We start from the raw sequence: 24,159 nt of genomic DNA, 5'->3' as shown, positions 1-24,159 counted from the left end.
TTCTTGGTTTGGAAACACCCCTCAATCTATCAACTTTCTCTTGTTTTATGATGTTCTTTGTTGACCAGAAAACTAATTTTGATAAAGTCAAGTTCATCAATCTTTTGGTTTTATACTTTATGCTTTCAGAGTCTTTGAAGAAATCTTTTCCTATCCCAAGATTCCAAAGAAATTCTTCTGCTTTTAATTTCTATTAGCTTTACAGTTTTCCCTTTCATTTTTAGGCAACATTCAGAAAACTAAGATCATGGCATCTGGTCCCATCACTTCATGGCAAATAGATGGGGAAGCAGTGGAAACAGTGTCAGACTTTATTTTTGGGGGGCTCCCAAATCACTGCAGATGGTGATTGCAGCCATGAAATTAAAAGACGCTTACTCCTTGGAAGGAAAGTTATGACTAACCTAGACAGCGTATTAAAAAGCAGAGCCATTACTTTGCCAACAAAAGTCCGTCTAGTCAAGGCTATGGTTTTTCCAGTGGTCGTGTATGGATGTGAGAGTTGGACTGTGAAGAAAGCTGAGCGCCGAAGAATTGATGCTTTTGAACTGTGGTGTTGGAGAAGACTCTTGAGAGTCCCTTGGACTGCAAGGAGATCCAACCAGTCCATTCTGAAGGAGATCAGTCCTGGGTGTTCATTGGAAGGACTGATGCTCAAGCTGAAACTCCAGTACTTTGGCCACCTCATGCAAAGAGTTGACTCATTGGAAAAGACTCTGATGCTGGGAGGGATTGGGGGCAGGAGGAGAAGGGGATGACAGAGGATGAGATGGCTGGATGGCATCACCAACTCGATGGACATGAGTTTGAGTAAACTCTGGAAGTTGGTGATGGACAGGGAGGCCTGGCGTGCTGCATTCATGGGATCGCAAAGAGTCGGACGTGACTGAGTGACTGAACTGAACTGAATGGATTCATTGAAATTTTACCTTTGCAAATGGTATAAGATATGGATGCAACTTTCTTTTTCTCTATGGTGAACCAATTTTTCCAACATTATGTATGAAACAAAACTTTTCTGTTAGGTTGGATTATTTTTCCCAATCCTTCACATCCTCCTGGTTATAGAATTATATACCCATGCTCTTTGCCATGTGGTTTTGCAGCACCTTCCACTACTTTGGTGGACTTGGCCATGTGACTTATTTGACCAATGGAATATTAGGAGATGTGATGGCAGGAGAAGTGTTAAATGTGTTTGAGTGACTTGACTTCACCTCTTGAGCTCCTGTCATTGCCAGAAAGAGACATGTGATAAAGACCTGAATTTAACCTGTGTCCTGGAGCAAAGCTCAGCTGAGTCCAACCAAGTCTTAACCAGACGGAATCAGCAGAGTCTCAGTTCACATACAGACCTATGAAAGAGAAAAAACAATGGCTTTAATAAGTCACTGATATTTCAGGTGTTATATGGTATTATTATTGTAGTGATAGTTGACTATCTCTACATGATTTCCTCATAGATTTGTGATGTTACCATTATCACATACAAAGTTCACATAGGTAAATGGGTTGTTTCTGAGTTGTGTATTCTGGTTCTCTGTTTTACATGTCTGCTACTATGACTTATAATATGTCTTATTATCTGGAAGGGTAAATTTCCCCTCTCTGATTTTTATTTTTAAAAATGACCAGATTATAATGGAATTTAATCTTCCATATATATTTGAGAATGTTTAAATTCTTCAAATCCTGTTACAAGTTTGAATGGTTTGCACTGAGTTTATGAATACATTTAGAGATCATTAAAATCTTAGTGGGCTTCCTCAGTGGCTCAGCGGTTAAAGAATCTGCCTGCAATGCAGGAGATGCAGCAGGAGCCACAGGTTTGATCCCTTGGTCAAGAAGATAGATGCCCTGAGGAAAGAAATGGCAACCCACTCCAGTATTCTTGCCTGGAAAATCCCACGGACAGAGGAGCCTGGCAGGCTACAGTCCATGGGTCGCAAAGAGTCAGACACGACTTAGCAACTAATCACACACACATACACACACAATTATCTTAGTAACGTTACTTCATCCTATCCACAAACGTTATACACACCCCTATTTAGGTCTTCTTTGAAGTCTTTAAATAGCATTAACATTTTTTCTTTAGTCTGTTTTTTTTTGGCCGCACCACGCAGTGTGCAGAATCTTAGTTTCCCAACCAGGGATCGAATCTGCATCCCTTGCAATGGAAGGGTAGAGTTGTAACCACTGGACTGCCAGGGAAGTCCAGTATTAACGTTTTTTTTTTTTTTTTCATGAAAGTTTTGTGCATTTTTTTTAGGTTAATCCCCAAAGACTTTTAGAGTTTTCTTGCTATTGTAAATAGTATCTTATTTTTAGTTTTTTAGTACTAGTATGTAAGTATACTTCTGGTTTTCACAAAATGATTTTGAATTTGGAAATGTTGCTATATCATGTAGGATTAGGTTTGGCTGTCTGTAACAACATACATGCACACACACACACACACACACACACACACACACAAACTAAAATAAGAGTGGCACAAATAAGATGGAGGTGTGTTCAAGAAGTTCCAGAAGTCTGGAGGTAGCTGCTTTAAGGTTGGTGCTGGTACAGAAGGTGCCTTCTTTCTAGTTTCTCTGTGTGTGGTTTCCATATCCAACCTCAGCTCATGGTCTAAGATGACTGCTGAAGCTCCAGCTACTGTATCTCATTTCAGATGGCAGGAAAGAGGATGAAGCATACTCTTTCCCTTTAGGAATGTGTGCACCAGATCTGCTTTTAACCCATTGCCTAGAATGTGGCCACACTTAGCTACCAAGGAGGCTAGCAAACATTGTCTTTATTCTGGTTGGTCATGTGCCCCATAAAAGAGTAGGTCTGGAAGAAAGAGAAAAAAATTGCTCGCTGTCATTTTGTGGCTTTCTTGTAGTATTTCTCATAGCTTATTGTTTCTGTTACGTGTTTTATGTGGTTGATCATATTATTGCAAAAATCCCGATTTTATCCCTTGCCTTCTGATTCTTCCATTTAATTTCTTCATCCTTTTATTACAAATCTTATTTTGTCAGCCAGGACTTTCAATATCATTTGAGCAGCTGTGGCAAACTTGTCTTGATCCCAACACTTAAATGGAATGTGTTAAAGTTAATCCATTAATAATATTTTGCAGTACATTTTTGGTCCTTCATAAAGTTAAGTACATTTCTTCCTATTCCTAATTTTTCTGAAAGTTTCTATTATTAATAAGGGATGCACATTCTCCAATGCTTTATCTCTTAGCCTTCTTGAGGTACATATTTGGATAGGTTTTCTGATGTTAAATCATACTTGAATTTCTGAAATAAGCCCTACTTGATTTATTACATTTTCATTATAAACGGCTAGACAGGTAGCTAGACAAGTATATTCTAAAGAGGGGGAAAAAAAATAAAGGGAGGGAAATGAGTCTCAAGGTTTCTTCTAGTTTTTCCGGAGTAAGAATGTTGGATTCAGTTAGCTAATATTTAGAATTTTTTGCATATATGTTCATAAGCAAATGGGCCTATTCTTGTTCTTTTTCAGATTTAGAATCTAATTCTAATTTTCCTTTTTTTCTGCCTCTGCCTCCTCTTGCTGATTACGACTTTTTAATTCATTTATTCCGTAATTTGGATTGTGAGCTAATGTTCATTTGGGCTGTATCTGTAGGAATGCTAATGAAACTCGGGTTGAAACCTCCATCTTCAATAAAGGATGTACTTTTGCTTCCTGGTTCATGTGAGTTGTATTTAAGCTCTTTGAGATAACAAAAATCTCATATAGCACTTTTTATTTTTTTTGGTAACCATAACAGTTCTTAGTACATCATTAGTCTCACTCCATTGTTTAGAAAATGATAGTAACAAATCATTTGTACATTGAAATTTGCATTTTGAAACATGACTCCCCCATGTAAAAAATTCTTTTTGTATACTTTGAAATCATAAACTAGTAAGTTTCACACATACTGAAATTTATACATAACATCAATTACAGTGTTATTTTTAAGCTTATACATCTATTTGACTTAGTATACATTTTAAATGGTGTAGTTATAAAGTATACCTATGGTATTTATCAAAGGCAATTTGCCAACTTCACCTTTTTTTTTTTTTTTTAGGGATTACCCTGCCAGTGTATTACACAATCCTGTGCACAAGAAATATAGAAAGGTAAGGGATCACAAAAATGAGAGAAAAAATGTGTAAGAGAAAGGAATATATGTGGAAAAAAGGAAAGAGATATGTGTGAGAAAGAAAAAAGGAAGGAATAAATAAGTAACAGTTCTTAAATTTTCAAAAGAAAGGAATAAAACGGGGGTTTCAAATGAAACATTTGATTTTTTAATATTTATTCATGTCACGGGCATATTTGCTAAAAATGCAGAAGCCCATGACCAGCTTACAGAGATGATGATTCAGTAGGTCTGAGAGCAAACTCAGGAATCTAGGTGGGCCTAAGACAACCATTTAAGAAATACTGGAATAGGGTGAGCACAGAATTAGAAGATGACACATGGTGGGGACTGGAGGCATGCCAATAACAACTGACAAGGGAGCAACTTCTGCCACAGGAGGCTAACCCTGGCTATTTGGAGATCCTCTGAAAGATCCTCTAGTGTAGTTTAGACTCAAAATCTTATGTTTTTAGTGGCATTCATAGTATGTAAGATAACACCACAATCAGTTATATTCACCTGAGTCATAAAATGACCTCACAGCAAGAGAAATATGAAATAGGCTTTCTGAAAGTATCATTAGCACATTCTTAAATGTAGTAGCATAGCCCACACTAGAAATGGAGCTGATTCTTCCCACAGGAGGGATTTAGTGTGTTTCAATCGTCACAGGGTGACCTGGCTAAGGGAACACGGCCCCCCTCCTGAATATCATTATGTCCTGGGATGACGATGCTGGCGTCCTTGCATTGCCAAACCGCAAAGAGGTTTCAACACACTGAGGGGCAATGCATACACAATCTGGGCACTATAGGAAGTGCGCAAGTTCGTTCATTTTCTTAGGTGGACTCAGGAGGCAGGCCGACATCATGGAATAAGGCTAAAATCAGAAAGAGAAGAGGCAAGAGGTGTCAGGCTGAGTGTCACAATTACAGTTTACGGGAAGGATCCCTATCTTAAAACAACAGTAATCAAGGAAAGCCTCCGTATGACTAGGGTAAGCCTTAAGGCTTATTGTTCACTTACTACCTCTCCTCTGAATTCCAGACCACTGTAGGTTTTACTCTGATAATCATGGGGAAAAAATGATCTTGCTCCCTTCAAGACCACAAGTCAATCCTAGGTCTCTCCAGTTGACTTGTCTAAAGAAAATGGATACTGAGTATTTTAAGTGGACTGGAAAATCTTTTTTTCTAGGGATGTGATACGTGATTTGTCTTTCCTTGGTTTTTTAATAGGAAGCAAATGTCATAAATTTCAATAACCTGCAGAAATGTACCTTGTGGTTAAGAAGGTGGATTTTTGCCAGTGTATTTCTTTTGCCGGAACCTCTGTTCAGGTTCATTAGTGATCCCAGTTACTTTCAAGTACAAGTGCGTGCAGTGTTAAGGTGTGTACAATAATTCCTAGACAGTAGGCAAGAAACTGAGAAAAAGCCGTTAGCTCCGGGGAATGAGCAGCGAGATCTAGTAGTGAGTACAAGGTGTCAGGGTCCAAGGTGAGAGAGTGGGCAGAGAAGTGGGAGAAAAAGAGTAATGCATGCGGGAGCAAGGGCTGGAGGAAGCTGATATTTACACGCACAAAGCCCACACAGCTTCACTCACGTCAGGTTAAGTACCTTTTCCAGAAACCCAATAAAGAAATGTTATGTATTCAGGAGGTGTTTCAACCTGTCCACACCCTACTCTGACTTCCCCAGAACACAGGCAAGCAAGGAGGGAAATGCCTCCGGTCTTGGCGTCCAGCTCCCTCGGCTCCCGGAGCACAGCCCCACAGACGTCACACGGAGCTGTCTGCGAGAGTGGGCACAGCACCGACGGGAGGCAAAGTTTTGATCCGATTTACTCCACATCTGTCTGCCACTCGGGAGTGGGGTTTGGCCGCAGGGGCTCCCAGGCAGCGCCGGGCAGAGGCTGGGCAGCAACAGCAGCAGCTTGAAGGCTGAGTAAGGAGCCAGCCTTCTTCATCGCCTCCTCCGGTCGGTGCGGAGTCGGCAGCACAGCCAGTCCCTATCGCTGTCACGCCTTCTGCAGCGCGGCCCCTCCGCCGCCCCACCCCCCACCCCCCCGCACGGCCCCATCCCTCACACTGTTATTTGCGTGACTGACCTGAACAGGGCGGGAGGGAGGACCCGGGTGCCGGAGGGAGGGGAGGACCTTGGCCCGCCCACTCCTTCCCCTGTGGCTCGGAGCGGCACCTTCTCCTCCTCATTGGGCACACGCTTGCGTCCATCACCCCCATGCGGCCCTCGGATTGGCAGAAGGCGCACTTCTGGAGCGAGGAGAGCTGAGTGACTCCGCCGGTCTCCGGTGCCTCATCTTTCTCTCCACCGCTCCCTCCCTACTTCAACGTCCACCCACCACTCCCCACCCCCCACTCCACTTCCCCCCGCCCGGTTAGCGGCAGTGTCCTTAGAAGACTCATTGGGCCAGGGGCGAAGCCTGCCGCCTATCGAGCCGCACCGTCATTGGCCGACCCCCACGCCCGTCGGAGCGGCGGGCTTCGGCATTGGGTGATTCCGCTTCGCTCCCCGCCCCCCACAACGCCTCGCCCTCTCACTCTCCTCCTCCCCTCCCGGCTCTTTCACAGCCCCCCTTTCCCTTGCCGTCCCCACCGCATCTCCCCTGTCCAGCTGGGCGGGGACTGCTTTACGACTCTGTAAAGTCTGTGAGTCACTGCACAACCCATCAATCCAATTAAATGTCTTGAGCTAGCCGAGCAGGCGGTGCTGCTGCCGCGGCCGCTCGCCCCGCCGCGGCCGCCCCTGCACGCAGCGCCCCTCTGATCCATGGCTGTCTGTCTGTACTTGTTACGGTGTAACCTCCTCCTCCGCCTCCTCCGCCTCCTCCTTGGGAGCCGCTGCAACTTCCCCTCAGCCAGCCTCCTCCTCCGCTTGGGGACTGCAAAGGCATGGGATAGACATAGAGCCACTTCTGTCACTCCTCCAGCCCTCGCTCAGTCTCCCCCCTTTAAATTAAAGTCTGATCCTTGCTTCTCATCGTTTTAGAGGTTTATTTGTCAGTCTTTTTATTTCCCCGGATTTTATTTTCCCTTCCTGGGACAGGGGGGTCGCAGGGGCCGGTGGGCTTATTTTAGGGAAGGGGCTTTCTCCTCCATCCCCTCGTTGCTCCTCGTCCCTTTTCGGCAGTGACTTGGTTTCCCTGCTCCGCTCCACTCCCACCCCTCGAACTCACCGTCCTGCACTCTAGTGACGCACCGACACCCCCCGCCCACAGCCCAGACGTCCCCTCCCTCGCTGCCACCCCGACCCGTCTCGGAGCTGGACCGGGTGCCGACTTCGCTGAAGGGTGAGTGCTGTGTTGGGTTAGCGGGGGTGGGTGTTGGGGCGGAGGGAGGGTCTGGGAAAATGTAGCGGGTCCACTTTGGGGAGGGCAAGGGATCGCGCTGTGGACTGGAGGTTCCCGGTCCGGTGTGGATTTGAGGTGGCGACTGCCTTCCTCCCTCGCTCCCTCTTCCCCCGCCCCTCGACTCCTTATTCACCAGCCTTGCTGTATTTCTAGGTATTGCCAACGCTTATAAAATGAGCGGTAATGGCAAGCTTTCTTAGTGAGCGGTCATAATCAGCGAATTGAACTGATAGACTCTATGACCTGCAAAAAGTGTCAGACGGCTAATAATGGGTACGTTGTCTTCCAAATCAGAGTTAAACTTTTATTCAGTAAAGGCAAAGCAAAAGGTACGTCTGATTTGAATGAGATAGACCACGAGAAGACAGGTTGCCTAGTGGCATGTCTTGCTGTTTTTATTTTTAAATAGTTTCGTAGGTTCTCTTTTGGAAAAAAAAAGAAAAGATAATTCAATATTAATGTAAAGATTACAAAGTCTTTGAACCTGTTGGAGGAAAGCGAGGTAAGATGGAAATCCAGTTTGACACTTCATCTTTAGCTCACCTCTATTCTAGCCAGAAATTATAACACAGAATTTTTTATTTCCTGGTCACTGGGCACAGTGGGGTGTGTTAAAAGACAAATAAGGATTTTTTTTATCTTTTGATAGCCCTTTTTTGTATACTTGATTGCTCTTGAGCAAAATTTTAATTTGGTTTCTTGGTTGCAGGCTGTTCAAAAGTACACATGCGTGGCCGTATATATGCTTTATAAGACTTGCCCTATGCATCTTTAGTATTTAATTTGAGGTAAAAATAAAAATTATGAGAAATACTTACTCTGAATCGCCTTCTGAGGTTACGTTTGAGAATTCAGCCTGTTTAAAATGGTACTTATTCTTTTTGAATCAAGTTCTGGTCTACTTGTCCACAAGATTCAAATTAGGCCAAACCAAACATGTTTTGAAATATTAAAGTACACGAAAGGCCTCTTAGTAGTTCATTCTCTCCTTTTCTTTCAGACTAACCAGAATAAGTTGTTGCTAAATTTAATTGTAAAGAATAGACTGTTCCTGTACTGAAGTCTGCCAAGTTTCTACAGAAAAATTTCTTTTTAAAGAGGAGCAATGTGTTTATGATCAGCCCAAAGTAGTAAAGTTGACTCAAATGTAAATGCTGTCATAAGGAAATGCTTGTCATAAGCCCCCAAACCTGGCAGAGTGCTTCAGGAAGACTTATACAAAGCCTTTCTGAATTGTTTAATACATTTCATCATGTGGCCTTTTTCATGAGTGTTTAAGACTGAAATCATTCAGAGGCCTTATAACACAGGGAAGCCGCGCTGCCTGAGTTTGAATCTAGCCACGGTCCCAGGATGGCTGACTGACCTTAGGCAAGTTCAAACCTGGCCTGTGAGGGTTTTCTCCTGTAAATGGGAGGGATGACTTTCCCCTCTAAGGGTTGCCTTAAGGGTAAGTGAGAGGGCACAGGTCACGGAGCGCTTGGTGTTAGCTGCCCTATCTCCATCGTCATCATCATCACCCCCTGAGAGGGTGTCTGTTATAGTGGTTAAGAAGGGGACCTCCATAACCAGTCTCTGTAGGTTCAAGTCTCAGTATTTCCTCCTGCTATCTTTGTAATCTTGGCCAAATCAACCTCAGATTCCCCATCTATAAAGTGGGGATTAATAGAAAAATTTTCTTCATAGGGTTATCATGAGGTCAGAATGAGTTTAGACCAGTGTTTAGTACATATTTTCAAGTTTAATTCTTTGCTCTGTTCGTAGTACATCTAGAAACGTGAGTGACTATATTTTTTAGAAGTATGCTTTTTGTAAAGATAAAGAATTAGTACTGTCAGTGAAATAAGCAGAGTTCTTATCCACCTGCACAATGTTTTTTGGGATTTACACTTTTAAGTAAAGTTTATACGAGTTTTTATGAAATTTAGTTATTGGATGAGTTGAGCTGATTACTTTTTGATTTTAACTTGCACAACAGAGTATGGATACCTCTATTATAATGGTACGTATCATGCATTTGCTGTTACATGTGATTTTCTCCTCTGCTAAACACAAAGCTCTTTGCAGATAAGAGTAGTATTTCATTCATGATTTAATCTCAGGTGCCTAGCATTGTGCCTGGTACATAACAGTCTTGATAAATGTTGTAGAATGGATTAAATAATCTTGTTCTCGTAGTTAAACGACATTGTAAGTGATATTATGGAGAATACTATTATTTGTGTTGTTGAGTTGAATTTTTATGTTTTCAATTACTATTTTTGTAAATAGAAATGGAATTATAATGTTTTATTAGGAAAATAATTTTTATTTTGAAGATTAAACTTAAAATATTCTGAAAAGTACTTACCAAATATCTCATCTTAATACCTAACATGGTCTCTTTTTTAATTGAAAGACTTTCTGATTCCTAAACTTCCTTTCACTATGTTGGATGTTATTATAATTAGTATAGATTATACAAATTAGATTTTGAATGTCCTTAATGATGATGTGATGTTATTATTGGCTTCAGAATTAATAATAATAAAAGTGAACTTATCAAACCAACACTGTGGAAATAAAATAGCATAATTTCCTTAAGGACCTAAGCTTTATTTCTTTTTCCATTCAAGAGTGAAATTCTTTCTCTTCAGCATACTTAATAAATAATTACCTTTTCAAATAGTTGTTGTAAATAGTATAACAGGAATCATAAAGAAGGTATATGTAATCAGTAAATAAAACACTTTAAACTTCATTACACACTTAATTAGCATTATACAACTGGGTAATACATATTTTTTCAATAAGCAAAATTGATGAGGCCTGTACCACCTGCTTCATTTATAGAATCATTCTGCTTTACTTGTCAGTAAAACCACTTTAATTACTATGCCCTCTGAAAGTATAAAATGGAAGAAATATCTTTCATGAAAGAGATGTCCTCCATAACAAAATCTGAATACTCATCTACTCAGAAGTGTTACAATGTTCCATAACATTGTTAAAACATTTCAAATGGGTGAACTATCTGGCACAATGTGGGTAATTTTATATATATAATCCTTTGTTTAACCAAATAATCAGTTAATCCATTTTAGTTGAATATATTCCATTTTCATTGGCTAAAACAATTAATTTTAAAAACTTGCCTTTTTTGTTCATACACTTTGAAAGCAGTTAATCTAAAATGAAACTTTAAACAATTAATTTATAGGCACTTAGAAACTACACTGAAGCATATATTCTACAGGATGGAAGGTCTAATTTTTTGCTTGACAGATTTCAACATGATTTCTGTAGCTCACATCTTTTTCTTTTATTTAACATTTTTTGGTGAGGAGAGTTGAGTACTTTTGGTATTTTACAGATATGTAGGATGTCCTCAGCTTTTAAAAAAAACAAAGTTTCTGATGAAGAATTGTCTGGAAAGAAGAGGGAAAGAGGAATAGAAATAACCTTTAGGGCCTATCCGTGTCTTTTAGTATTAGGAAAATGGATAACAGTATACTCTTGTCAGTGATCAAAAGGAGAAGAAAATTATTTTTGTGTCATCTGTTGCCATACACTTAGAATTAAAGTCCATGGAGCTCTAGACTGAGCCATGTTACCAACTGGCACGTGACCCTGAGCATTACACTCAACCTCCAAGACTCTCCCAGTTCTTTCAGTGTGGAGAAGGCAGTTGCCTGGCCCTCACTCACAGGGGACATTGTAGGGGTAATTTGTAAGTGCTTTTTAAAAGCACTGGAGAATGACAAAGTGCAAGCAAATACAAAGTAAACATTCACATTTAGAAATGAACATTTGTTTTGTCATTATTAAAAAATTGTGACTTTAGATCTTTTGTCTTAAGGCCATTTTTTCCTTTTAACTTTATATTTGTGGAGACTTCTTATTGGTATGTTCAGAAGAATGAATAAGGTACCTAAAGAGACGAGGAACTTTGGAAGGGATTTTAAATGTTAACATTAAGTTTTGGTGTATCTTGGGTTGTAGCACATGTTGATGTTCTAAGATCAAACTTTATGTATCTAGAAGATAATATATTTTATTAAAGATTGTAAAACTTGCACGTACAGGACCCCCTCCTGACACTCATTTTGTACCTTGAGTACAATGAAATGTGCATGTGTCAGAAAATAGTAGCTTAGAGGATTACATTTATTCCATATAATCTTTTATTTAGGAAGGTGAGTGAAGACACGTATGGAAAGGCTGTATTTTAAGAAACTAGTTCTTTATCTTGTCCCAAAAAGTGAGTTCTGAGTCTTTAAAAATTGAAAGCCTAGAGTTAGCACATTATATCAGTTTCTTTGAATTCAGCTTTTCCTCTCTATGGTTACTAACAGAAGAGTTGTCACAACTTAATGGTATTATATCACTTTTTAAAGTAGAAATGAAATTCTAGTTTATTCAGAGTAAGACTTGATTAAAACAAGTAGGACATACAAAGAAATATTTCTTTTGTTCCAACTAAATATTAAGTATGGTAAACAGTGATCCTAAATGCAAGGTTGCTAAGCAGAAAACAACTTTTAAAACTATATTGTCCTTTTGTCCTTATTGCTGAACATTCAGTTGATGAAAACTCAAACTGATCAGATTTCTTTTCTACTTCTGAATGTATAGTCCGCACTGTTGTTTATAAAGTTTAATGTGATGTTAATACAATTCTTTAGTATTGAATGTTTGCTTTTAACTTGCTAAATGACCAAAACAGTCCACCTTTTAAATTTTATCTGATTTTCACAACCTTCTTTGTTTTATTCTACCACTGTTTTTCAATTTTCTTAATATTACTGCATGAATTTGTCTTTCTTTTAACGCGATGTCTTTCTCATTTTGCTCTTCTTCTCCACTGGTCTTCTTCCTTGATTACTGCTGGTTTTTTTCTTTGGCTCTCTTTTGCCTTTGCCTCTGTTTAAAGCATGGAAAAGGGGTTTTCATCTATTTCATTCTGCTTTTCTGAGACTGAGGCAAAGGCCTTCTATATAGAAAATTTGCTTTACCCTATCTCAAAAGATGAACTTTCTGATCATCTTATCTACACAAAACTTAAGGAACCATTTTGTAAACCTAAAACCAAGTTTTAACTTATGTGAGGTGATAAAAAGGGACAATAATGATGTGTTTATTATTTCTTGCTTTTCTGTTAATCTCTTTTTTGGAGAGATACCCACAGAATTTTTTATGTCTACATTACCTTAGAACATCTCAAGCATCCATTGCTTGGCGCCCAGTGCCTGATGAGCACTGGTGGCTGTCTGAGCTGTGACTATGGCCACCTGACCATTTGAAGGGGCGTGCAGGCCTGAGAACAGCACGTGAGACATGAAAAGCAGGTCCTTTGTTTTGTTTTTAACTCTGTTAAAACCAGACAGAACCCCAGACCCTGTCCACTGAGGTTTTCCAGGGTTTGCCGTTGTTGAATGATTAATGGTTCCTGATGAAGTAACCATCAGCTTTATTGTCTTCCAATAATTTCAACTCAACTGAAATGTATCCCTTTGAGTTAACTTTTGTTTTGATTTTTAAGACTTCTTTTTACCGAGAAAATCAAGGAGTATGAAAATAAATGTGTATTTTTAAATAAAAAAATTTACATAAAAATCCTTTGAGTAAAAAGATTTTCTAAGGACCCAAATCCATTGACTTGGAGAGAATGTTTAGTAGTTTCTTAAAATACTTCACATTATTCAGACATTAGTGGTAGAAGACCTTTCTATTTGATTAAATGAAATGAATCCCCCTTTTGATTTACAAAACAAATGCTCCATTATACTTTTATTTAAACAATTCAAATATGAGATTAGATAAACTGCATTTTGGAGTTGGTGAAATGAGACTTTCCAGAAATTATCCTTTGTAAAATCTATGCCTCTTAGAGGAAGTTTGGTCTTTTTTTTTTGTACACCGGTATCCCATTCCTGACTTCTGTTCATTTCATTCAACAGATTTATTGAGCATTTATTATGTGCCAGCTACTTTTACGAGGCAATACATTACAGCAGTGAAGAAAATGAACAAATATTATTGTCCCTGTAGAAATTACATTCTAAACTATTTTGATATATATTTAGAGCTAGTTGTCTACTACTTTGAGTAGTCACAGCTCCACATTATGTAATAGTGGTCTACAAAAATGTTAAGATTTCTTCATATGGATTTTATGCCTTTTGACTTAGTGTGAAGGTCTAAAAGTGAATCCTGAAACAACTGCATTCGAGTTGACCATTTTTATTTGAGTTTGAGATGAAACATTAAAAACATAATGTTGCCGATGTTTCCACCAGAAATCATGAAATTTCCTCGTTTATGAACCCCAGGAAACCTTACAGTGGACGTGGTCTGAAATTTCTCCTAGCTTTTCTTTACACCTTTGAAGTTGTTTTCTCCCTTTGCTTTGTTTTCTTTGTGACAGAGCCTGAAAAAAATGTGTAACACTGAAAATTGCACAATGGAAATGTAGTCCTCATAGCTATACTGCACAGTTTACAGGAAAATCTTAAATTTCCTGTGTCTAGTGTACGTAAAGAACTAATCTTTTGTTTCCATTATTATAAAAACTATATAATTTCCTAAACAAATAAAACCCTTAGGGTACCTTTCACCTCAAATATTAAAATAGATATATGTGTTTTTACAGTATAACTAGCACTAATCTCGAAGAAGGCAATGGCACCCTACTCCAATACTCTTGCCTGGAAAATCCCATGGGCGGAGGAGCCTGGTAGGCTGCAGTCCATGGGGTCACAAAGAGTCGGACATGACTGAGCAACTTCACTTTCACTTTTCACTTTCATGCATTGGAGAAGGAAATGGCAACCCACTCCAGTGTTCTTGCCTGGAGAATCTCAGGGATGGAGGAGCCTGGTGGGCTGCCGTCTGTGGGGTCGCACAGAGTTGGACATGACTGAAGCGACTTAGCAGCAGCAGCAGCAGCAGCAGCAGCACTAATCTGATATAATGACTTTTATTAATTATTTTATTTTTGTTTATATATAACACATGTCCCAAGTGCGTGGGGGTTGCTGCTGCTGCTACTGTTTAGTTGCTAAATCGTATCCGATTCTACAATCCCATGGACTGTAGCCCACCAGGCTCTTCTGTACATGGGATTTCCCAGGCAATAATACTGGAGTAGGTGGCTATTTCCTTCTCCAGGGGATCTTCCCAACCCAGGGATCAAACACGCATCTCCTCCATTGGCAGGTGAATTCTTTACCATGGAGCCACTTGGGAAGCCCTAATCAGAGACTGATAGACATGGCACCTGTCCATAATGGTGTTCACGGTCCAGATGGGAGAGAAAAGATCCCCACATGAAGATGGTCTCTTGTGTTGAACAATATGCGATCTAACTTGTTGGGAAGTCTGGGAGAGGCCACTACAGTAAGCTAGGTCAGATGGACTTGCCTCCTGGAAATCCTGGACAGCCTTCATGGGAATCCATCCTTCCTTTTTTTTCATCCTTCCTTTTAAGTTGGGCAAAGAGGGCCTTCTTTGTGCATTAGACACCTAAGGGTAGAACAGTCCCTTTTCTGGCCACTGCAGCTAGCTGCTCAGGGAGGACGGAAAGGAAATGGAGCACGTGTCCTAGGCATTCATTACATTTGTTAGCTATCCCCATGGGAGGCAGAAACTCTGCACCCAGAAATAGAATACAGATGAGCCAAATTACCGGGGTTCAGCTTCCAGTGATTTGACTTTACAGAGGTGTGAAAGTTCTACACATTCTGTAGAAACTGGAATTTTGAGTTTTGACAGTTTTTCTGGACCAACGGTATGCTAAATGATCCTCTTGTGATGGTAGTCATGAGGTAAGTAACCAGGGTACTTACAACCATTCTGTACCACACAGCCATTCCGTTTTTCACTTTCAGTACAGTATTCAACAAATTACATGAGATATTTAATACTTAATTAGAAAATAGGTTTTGTGTTAAGTGTTTTTGCCCAGTTGTAGGCCAGTGGAAGTGTTCTCAGCATGTTTAAAGTAGGTTTAGCTAAGCTGTGGTATTTGGTAGTTTTTTTTAATATATTTTCAACCTAGAGTATTTTCAGTTTACATGTGTCTCATCAGAATGTAACCCTCTTGTAAGTTGAGGGAGATCTGTGTATGGACACATAATGGATGTGGTTTGGATTCTTGAGAACAAAAATTTTTCCATAGCTTTGGGCGGTCTGGTACATCAGTGAGGGTTCTGTACACAAGGAGTGTTCCCTGAAAAATGGAAGAAACACTGAAAGAGGAGGAAAGAAGTAGAGAGGGAAGTTTTTGACAGTTACCAAAGACTCACTCATTTTCCCTCAGTTTTGCCCAGACCAGTCCTGCCTGGGAGATGGGCATGTCCTGGGCCTAATATGCCAAAATTAGAAAGTCTATATATTGCTGTAATATGTAGGTGTAATCTTTCTAATTTGTTTTGCTTTGCAGTTAGCTGAAATCCAGATGTGTATATGTTTAAATTCTCAAATATAATGCCTTGTTACTATGGCTTTTGTTTTCATTTTCCTGCACATTTGAAAATACCAAGATTTTCTTTGTTTTTTGAGTATATTTGTTTATTTGGACCTAAATCTAAGCTAGAATAATACAATATGTGCTTATCTCTTTAAATTAGGGGAAAGAATCTAAAGCTTTAATGTTTGTTTTATCTGTTGATGAAAATATCTGGACACTTGTGTGGACTTTTCTTTTTTTTTTTAAATAACAATTCTATCAAGAGTTTCTTTTCCTAAAAACTGCATCTGTGCTAGAACCATCATGTATCTATTTGACTTAAAGGCCACTTGGGATAGTTATGTTCATTATCCTGATTGCTGGTGGTTTCAAGGGTATATACATATGTCATGACTATCAAATTATACATTTTAAATATATGTATTTATTGCATATCAATGAAACTTAAAAAACAACCTATGTTGTAAGGTATGTTTTTCAAGATAAAAATCTCTACTGTAAGATTATATTTTTAAAGTTGGTCATTTATTTTTTATTTCTTTTAAAATTTTATCTACTGTTTGTTTACTTCTATCCCATACCCAAGACACATATATTTTAAGAAAGACAAATGGAACCACGGAGACTCATGTGCCAACTGAAATTTAGATATAGGACCTTAGAGAGCTTTTTACTCTATGTAATGCTCACTGGAGTATCTTTAAGTCATTTGCACAAATTTGAATTTGGAGAATTGGAGTTGTGTATTTTTCAAGGAATTCTCCTTTCCTTATAGTTTAACAAGATGGTGACTCATCCTTGGCGTGGAGTAAAGAGCATGATTTTAGTAAGACTTTTTTTTTTTTTGAGAGGTTAAGTGGCTTAATACTTTTTCTTAAATATTGTTCCTTTTATAAAATTGCATTTTTGTAAGTCAAATTTTGGCATATTGGACCATAGACTCTGAATAGATTTGTTTAGGGAATAACCAAGTCTTGCCCTCCTGGTCTTGAGCACAGCTTAGGACCCTGGTGCTGGGAAAGATTGAAGGCAGGAGGAGAAGGGGATGACAGAGGATAAGATGGTTGCATGGCATCATTGACTCGATGGACATGAGTTTGAGCAAGCTCCAGGAGTTGGCAATGGACAGAGAAGCCTGGTGTGCTGCAGTCTATGGGGTTGCAAAGAGTCGGACACGACTGAGTGACTGAATTGAGTCATATAGATTCTGTTAAAGTCGTGGTCTAATTTTAATTTAGTTTTCCTTCTCTCACTCAATGTATGTTTCTAGAGAAGTTTCTTTGTTGTTGGAATTAATATGTTAACTTTAAAACAGCAACTTTTTTATGGGTAAAAAACATTCTAGAAAAAAATTCAGAGTTGTTTTTCTGGGATTGGGATTGTCAGGGTATTAATGAGTTGTGACTTTCAAGCCCAGGCTCTTTCTACCATACAAGAGGGCTGCATTACAATCACCCTTCCCCAGGCCACAATCCAGGGTGGGGCCCTGGTTTCAGTATTTTTGAAAATCCTTAACTTACTCCAGTGTACAGCCACACTGTGCTCTGCAGCGCTGTTTCCCACACCATATTCCCCCACACCCAAACTTTCTATTGTAAAACTTTTAAGCCATGTATAAATCTTGAAAGAGTAATTCAATAAAAGACCCATATTTCCTCCACCCAGATTCAGTAATTCTTAATCTTTTGCTATATTAGCTTTATGACTGTTTGTCTCCCTTTCTTTATGTGTATACTTTTTTGTACCAGGTGAAAGTAAATTTTAGACATCCTGACTCTTTTACCGTTAAATATTTCAGTATGCATCTCCTGAGAATAAGGACATTTTTCCTACTTAACCACAGTACCATTATCACACCTAGGAAAATTAATAATAACTCAGAATGCTCTTCACGGAGAAGGCAATGGCACCCCACTCCAGTACTCTTACCTGGAAAATCCCATGGATGGAGGAGCCTGGTGGGCTGCCGTCTATGGGGTCGCACAGCGTCAGACACGACTAAGTGACTTTGCTTTCACTTTTCACTTTCATGCATTGGAGAAGGAAATGGCAACCCACTCCAGTGTTCTTGCCTGGAGAATCCCAGGGACGGGGGAGCCTGGTGGGCTGCTGTCTATGGGGTCACAGAGAGTCGGACACAACTGAAGCGACTTAGCTGCAGCAGCAGCAGCAGAATGCTTTTCAAGAGCTCAATTTCATTTATTAAATGTGTATAAATTCACATTCTACTAAAAATTAAATGCAAATGGAGTGAGAAGTTCTGCAGAATATGAAAATCTGAGAATTTTTGCCAAAGATATGTGCAAGTAAGGTCACTACTTCAAACATTTACATAAAGTAAATGCCTTTTTAATGTGTTTGAGGTAAGATCCTTTTTTGGATCTAACATCATTTGATCTTATCATGAGAAAAAACATTTATGAAAGTTCAGCCACAGTGTGGTTTAGTGGAAGAAGCCCCATTTTGGGCCAAAATGACCTTACCTCATTCTCGCTCTGCCTCTTACTGCAGGTGACCTTGGAGAAGTTAAATTCATGTATCAGTTAGGATGCTTTCAGAAACCACTCCCAAGCTTGCTAGAATCATCAGGAAATTCACTGTTTCACAACAAATCACAGGCAAGGCAGGCTCCAGGGTTGGTCAGTTCTGAGCTCCGGCTCTTAGCTACACTCAGCTCCCAGCTGGACTCCTTGCTGGCTCCTGCTTCTGTTGTGGCTCCTTCCTCAGGCTGGTTCAGAGCCATATGTTATGGTATTCAGAAGAAGTCAGAAACCTCCACAGGTGTGGACGGTAAGCAGGGCTGAGGTTCTCTCAGGGAGAGGAAGGGAGGAATGGATGTTAGGTATACCGCTAACGGTATTCATTACTCCTCTCTAAGTCTCCGTTTTCCTTGCTTTTGACTAGAAACAGTGATATCTACCTCTGTGATTATTCCTTGATATGTAATAGGTAAAGCAATAAACACATAACTGATTTTAATAATGGTGATTCCTATTTTTTTCTTCTTTCCATTTTATGGCAAATCCTGTCTGCCTTTGACCCTGCTACACTACATTCTAGTAAGTATATACTAAGTGACTCTCTTTCAACTGGTTTTTTACCTGTCCTCTTACCTCAGTATCTAGGTTGTAGCATTTTATATGAATTTTTCACATTGGTCAGGAACCCTCCATTAATCTATCTTGGCCCTTCTTATTTTTTTCTTATATATTTCAGTTTATATTATTTCAAAGCCAGGGAAGGGAAACTGTCAACAGTGTATGTATGTTCATCAAAATACAGATCTGATGGGAACACAGATCTCTTTAATTTCACTATTCATAAAAACAGCAGAGTTGAAATAGATTTTTCCCCCTTTTATTCAAAGAAATGCACCATGTCCTGTGGAAAAATCAGCAAAAGTGCTGTACTTGAAATATAGTATCTTATTAGTTGAGGATGGACCAGGTCTTTGATGTTTTGGGGATGTCAGACTTATCATGGTAGTTTAGCTGCTCTGGTTTCTCTAGACCTTATTTTCTAAATAGAATTGTGTCTGATTTACATGTCAGTTTTTTCTGGATTGTTTGGTCTTGAACCCTCTCTTACTTACCATGAGAAAACATCTAAACACATCTAAAGATGTGTTTTCCAGTATGTGTGCACGCTGGAGGGTCTTTGTTCAGGCATGCCCTTCTCAAAATATGTAGAGAAGGATTGTCACATTTTTTCCCCTATGGAATTTCTAAAGCACTCCTGAATCACTTATGAAGTTTGCATCACAACCCAATTACCTGGGAAGATCTTCACTTTTTTTTTTCTAAATTTTCTTCCTAAATGATGGGATCATTCTCAAAGAAGAGCTACTGGATTCTTCTTGACCCCTCAAGAGACTAATTGCTGCCAACCTCCATGGCAAAAATAGAAGAAGGGTGCAAGTCCAGTGTCTCTTTTGACTTGAAAGATGCCAAGTTTTGGCTTGTCCCTAAATTTTCAGTTAACAGTTTTTTCACTTTGTCTTTAAGTTTTAGATTTAGTGTTGATGAGATGTCTTATTGCTGTAGTAAGCTCTGTGAATACTGAAACCTCTCAGATTTTGAATCATTCCATCCATAATTCAAAGCTTCTGCTGGCATGAATTGTTTCAGCCAGAGGGATGCTTTTTAAAAAAACTTAAGTGTGTTTTGATGTTTCTTATACATCTCAAGTGAAAGTTCTATAAACTGTAAATTATGAAGCAGTACATTGAATGTGGAACTCTGAAATACATTTTATTTTATTAAAGAAACCAAGAAGGGACATTGTGGCTATAATTTTAGTTAAAAGTGCAAGAGTTTGGGGGCAGGGGAGTTAGAGCTTGGTATTGCAACTCCTCAAAATGCTATTGGTTACTTTTAAAAAGGGTGACATAAGACGTTAACTTGTGAAGCCTGGTTTTGTTTGGCCAATTTTTAATTTTAGTACCTTGCAGAAAAGTTTAGTGGGCAAGATTCCCTTTGCTGTGTAACAAATGTTTTTACTGTTTAGCTAAGGTTTGCTCCCGATGGCTCAGAGGCTGAAAGGAAAAGTGAAATGGCTGTTGTTTCCCATCTGACACCAGATTTTGTTTTTATTTCCACTACCCAGTGTTAAAAAAAGAAATGAAAAGAAAGCAAAGATCAAGATCCAAAAGCTCAAACTAAAGTTTAATTTCCTAACTAGAGTAAGGCTGGTTTTGCCATGATGTGAAAAGTCATGGGTAGGAAACATTTGTTAATAGCTAAACAGTTGGCCATGCTTATTGCTAAGATGAGTAGTTGGATGGGCATGTATTCCTGTCTACAGATACTGAATCAGGCAGGTAAAAACCAATCAAAGGTAAGCAGTTGGAGCTGACTCAATTGCTTTTTCTCCTTCCCACAGGTAAATGTTTCAACTATGCTTCTTGTCCCTACTCTTTAGTCTCCCTGAGAGGTTGAAACAAAAGTCCGGGTGACAAGTGGGTTGGAGAGCAGTGCATTATCTGTCTCTTACTACTCAAGACTTACATACTCTAATGATTAGAATAATTGCTAGAGCTTTGTCTTTTTTTCTTTCTTGATTCTATCATTTCTGCATTGCCTTGGAGCTTCTCATGCTGCTGCTGCTGCTGGTGCTAAGTCGCTGCAGTCGTGTCCGACTCTGTGCGACCCCAGAGACGACAGCGCATGGGCGGGGTCTAAAGTTACGTGGAGTGGATTCTGAGGTCAAACTTCTTTGTCCCAGGTCATTTATTGTTTTCACTTTCCATAAGAAGTTCTTATTTTAGCTGAAAAATGGCAGTATGACCAACAAAAAATTGTTGACCAGCTAAGAAAAGTATATTTATAATAGTTTTGAGAAAATTATTTGGAAACGAGATTATACTTAGAGAATGATTTTTATTATTATTTCTGAAAGACCCACATACCACGGAGAACTTTTCCAGCCATGAATGGATTATTGTATTAACCATTTGTGCCGTTTAGTTTGTGCATTTTTAACTATACACTGTATATTTGAACATGAAGCATTTGGGGACACTTCCTGGTCAACTTTGAGTTTTGAGAAATAATTCTTTTTAAATTTGCAGCTGGACAAAACCAAAGGATAGTTTGAGGGTATTATTGGAATTGTATCATGGTTAAAATTTTTTATTTATAGAAAATTTGTCTGTAACAGCCATAAATTTAGCTTTATTGTGGACCAACTCATGGACTCTGCTGGAGATGCAGCCCATCTTTCCTAACTTGGTGTGAAAACCTCGTGGTCCAGGGACCCTCTTGTCTTCTCAGCACTGTTGTCATGTTCTCCTGCAACCCATGTCACCTGTTGTGGCTAGTATAGTGACTGCTGAGTGGTTAGCACACTAGATCAACAGGGGGTTGTTTTTTGCAGTACTTATGCAATAAGAACAACATGATGAAAACGGAAGCATTTTCTATTAGGGCTAATATATGATCACCAATAGACACATAGAGGCATTTGAACACTTCCCCATCTCCCCCAGTTTTGCTCTTACCTGCTTGCTGGTTGGGGAGATGGCCATAGAATCTATGTTGAGAGGGGGTGGTGGAGGAGAGGTGCTTAGTACTGCAGCTTTTTGTTCATCTGTGTAGTAGTCTACTGATCATTTCATATGATCTTTGGCAACTGTTCTGGTGACAAGTTTCACTTCTTTTGAAGGAACTGTGATTTTTATTTTTGAATAATTATATGAGTAAGAAAACGGGTTTTTTCCAAACAGATTTCCTATTTCCCAAAATAAAGTGGAAGCCTTTTCTTTTGTTCTTCTGCTTCATCTTCTATTAGCCATTTGTACACTTATAAACATTATGGTGTGAGAATTTCTCTTTTGAATTCCTTTAAGTTGTTTTTTGGTCCAAGTTATTGACATCCTACCTGACAGTGTCCCTGCTTCTTGTTTTAGGAATACAAAAGGAGATGTACTTTAGATTATTTGTACTTTAACTTGTGAATACTAGATGTGGGTATTAGTGCAAACTCAGTATGCCATTATGTGATGAGGAAAAAAAAAAGAAAGGCATGTTTATGACTAGGAAAACATTCTTGGCAAAAGAAAAGTTCTGTCCTGCTCAATCAGTTACTGAAATGAAACTGAGTTTTCTTTTATTATGTGTCTTGAAGTTGCAGTGATTCAGTAGTCATCTATGAGCATTAGAGTAGTGAGTTCTTGGGACTCTTTATACTCCCAAGGAGGCAGTTTGTGAAGCAAATGCATAATGAGTAAATGTACTGTGGCTTTTCTAACTACATGCTATAAGAGCAGATAATGTTTAGACTAGTGGGAACAGCAGTTAAGCTGCAAGGTGTCAAGTGGAAACTTAGTCCCTTAGCCAATTCAGTTATCAGAGGCTTCCCTGTTGGTTCAAATGGTAAACAATCCACCTGCAGTGCAGGAGTATCTGGGTGGGGAAGATCCCCTGCAGAAGGAAATGGCAACCCACCCCAGTATTCTTGCCTGGGAAATCCCATGGACAAAGGGGCTTAGTAGGCTGTAGTCCATGGGGTCTTGAGAGTCAGATATGGCTTAGCGACTAGCCATCACCACCACTCCTCATATGCCCTCATTTTCTCAGTATGTATTTGTAATTGTTTTAAAGTGATCCTATCAATTTGAAAACCAGAAAGAGTAATGGAAACAAAGCCCAAATAGTTGATTCTAGAGTTTTATAGAAGTCTCATAGGGGGAACATATTAAGTGTGAGGATAATCATCAATTTGATTTTTCTTACTCATCCTCTTCCTTATCGCCTGGACTGACAAGTTGACTGCTTCACTTTATGTAAAGTTATATTTCTTCTAAATTAAAAATAAGTCTTCATGAACTTTGAACTGTAACAGGATGTGTGATGCTGTGCTTTCATCACTGCTCTGTTCAGTCAGTAAAATTCCTGTACTTTTAAAACATCCCTGACTGTCAGACTGTCAGTGTTACTGCATGCTGCCGTTTTGTTACCATTGTTTTGCATCGTCGTTGACTTGTGTGATCAGGTGTCCTTCATCACATAAAGGAATGAAGCTGGCAACAGCCATTTTATAATGGTGTGTATAAATGTATAATGTATAATCTACTCCATATCTTTCTACAAGATTTTCTCACATCTTTTTTATCATTCATGTTTAGGAGGCACTCAGGATGGCCCTTCAGGTTTCTTGATGTGTTTAAGAATGTGTGGCCACTGTTACTTGCTGGAACCAGCCCTGGAAAAGTTGAACTGGTGCCATGTATTTCTTGCTACTGTTATGTCTGACTACAAAATGAAGGAAGTGCTAATAACACTTCCTACTTGTTTAGCACGTTTTCCTCCCCAGCTTTCCAAGGAGTTGGCCAATATCAGGCAGGATTCCCAGCCTGTGTTTCTGTTATTTTCTAATTCCTGTAACATAATATTGCATAAGGCCTCCACTCATTATCTTTTTTCCTATAGTCTTCTAAAGTTTGGAAAGTAGTATTTGCTATTATCATCCCACTTCTCAGATGCTAAGAATAAGGCATATTTTGGCTAAGTATTTGACCTGGGATTATACTGTAATCAGCCGCAGTGCCAAAAACGGAGCTTGGGATTCTTCCTCGACTTCATTTTATTACTGAGCAATAGTTTTTCTCCTTCTCAGATGTACATTCTTACAACAGAACCAAAGAAAATACATTTCCAGGTTCCAAAAATATTTCCCACATCTCTTCTTCA

At 39.2% G+C, this 24,159-nt stretch overlaps 1 protein-coding gene and 1 long non-coding RNA gene across 3 annotated transcripts in view; one reads left to right on the top strand and one right to left on the bottom strand.

The window, feature by feature from the left end:
- Positions 1–4,310: 4,310 nt before the first annotated feature.
- LOC112578086 lies at positions 4,311–6,541 on the bottom strand. The gene is made up of 2 exons (XR_003102314.3): positions 6,262–6,541; positions 4,311–5,033 (listed from the first exon to the last, which is right to left on the bottom strand). It is a non-coding gene; the product is annotated as an uncharacterized LOC112578086 (long non-coding RNA).
- A 155-nt stretch (positions 6,542–6,696) lies between these two features.
- SERTAD2 (SERTA domain containing 2) overlaps positions 6,697–24,159 on the top strand; it is a 116,325-nt gene continuing 98,862 nt past the window's right edge. For both annotated transcript variants that reach the window (XM_044926054.2, XM_044926052.2), the window contains exon 1: positions 6,697–7,461. The gene's annotated coding sequence lies outside the window, so the exon portion shown is untranslated. The remainder of the gene's footprint in view (positions 7,462–24,159) is intronic.

This window comes from Bubalus bubalis, chromosome 12, assembly GCF_019923935.1.
Source record: "Bubalus bubalis isolate 160015118507 breed Murrah chromosome 12, NDDB_SH_1, whole genome shotgun sequence".
Taxonomy (NCBI): Eukaryota; Metazoa; Chordata; class Mammalia; order Artiodactyla; family Bovidae; genus Bubalus; species Bubalus bubalis.
Note: the sequence above shows the minus strand (reverse complement) of the source record. Positions and strands in the feature narration are given on the sequence as shown.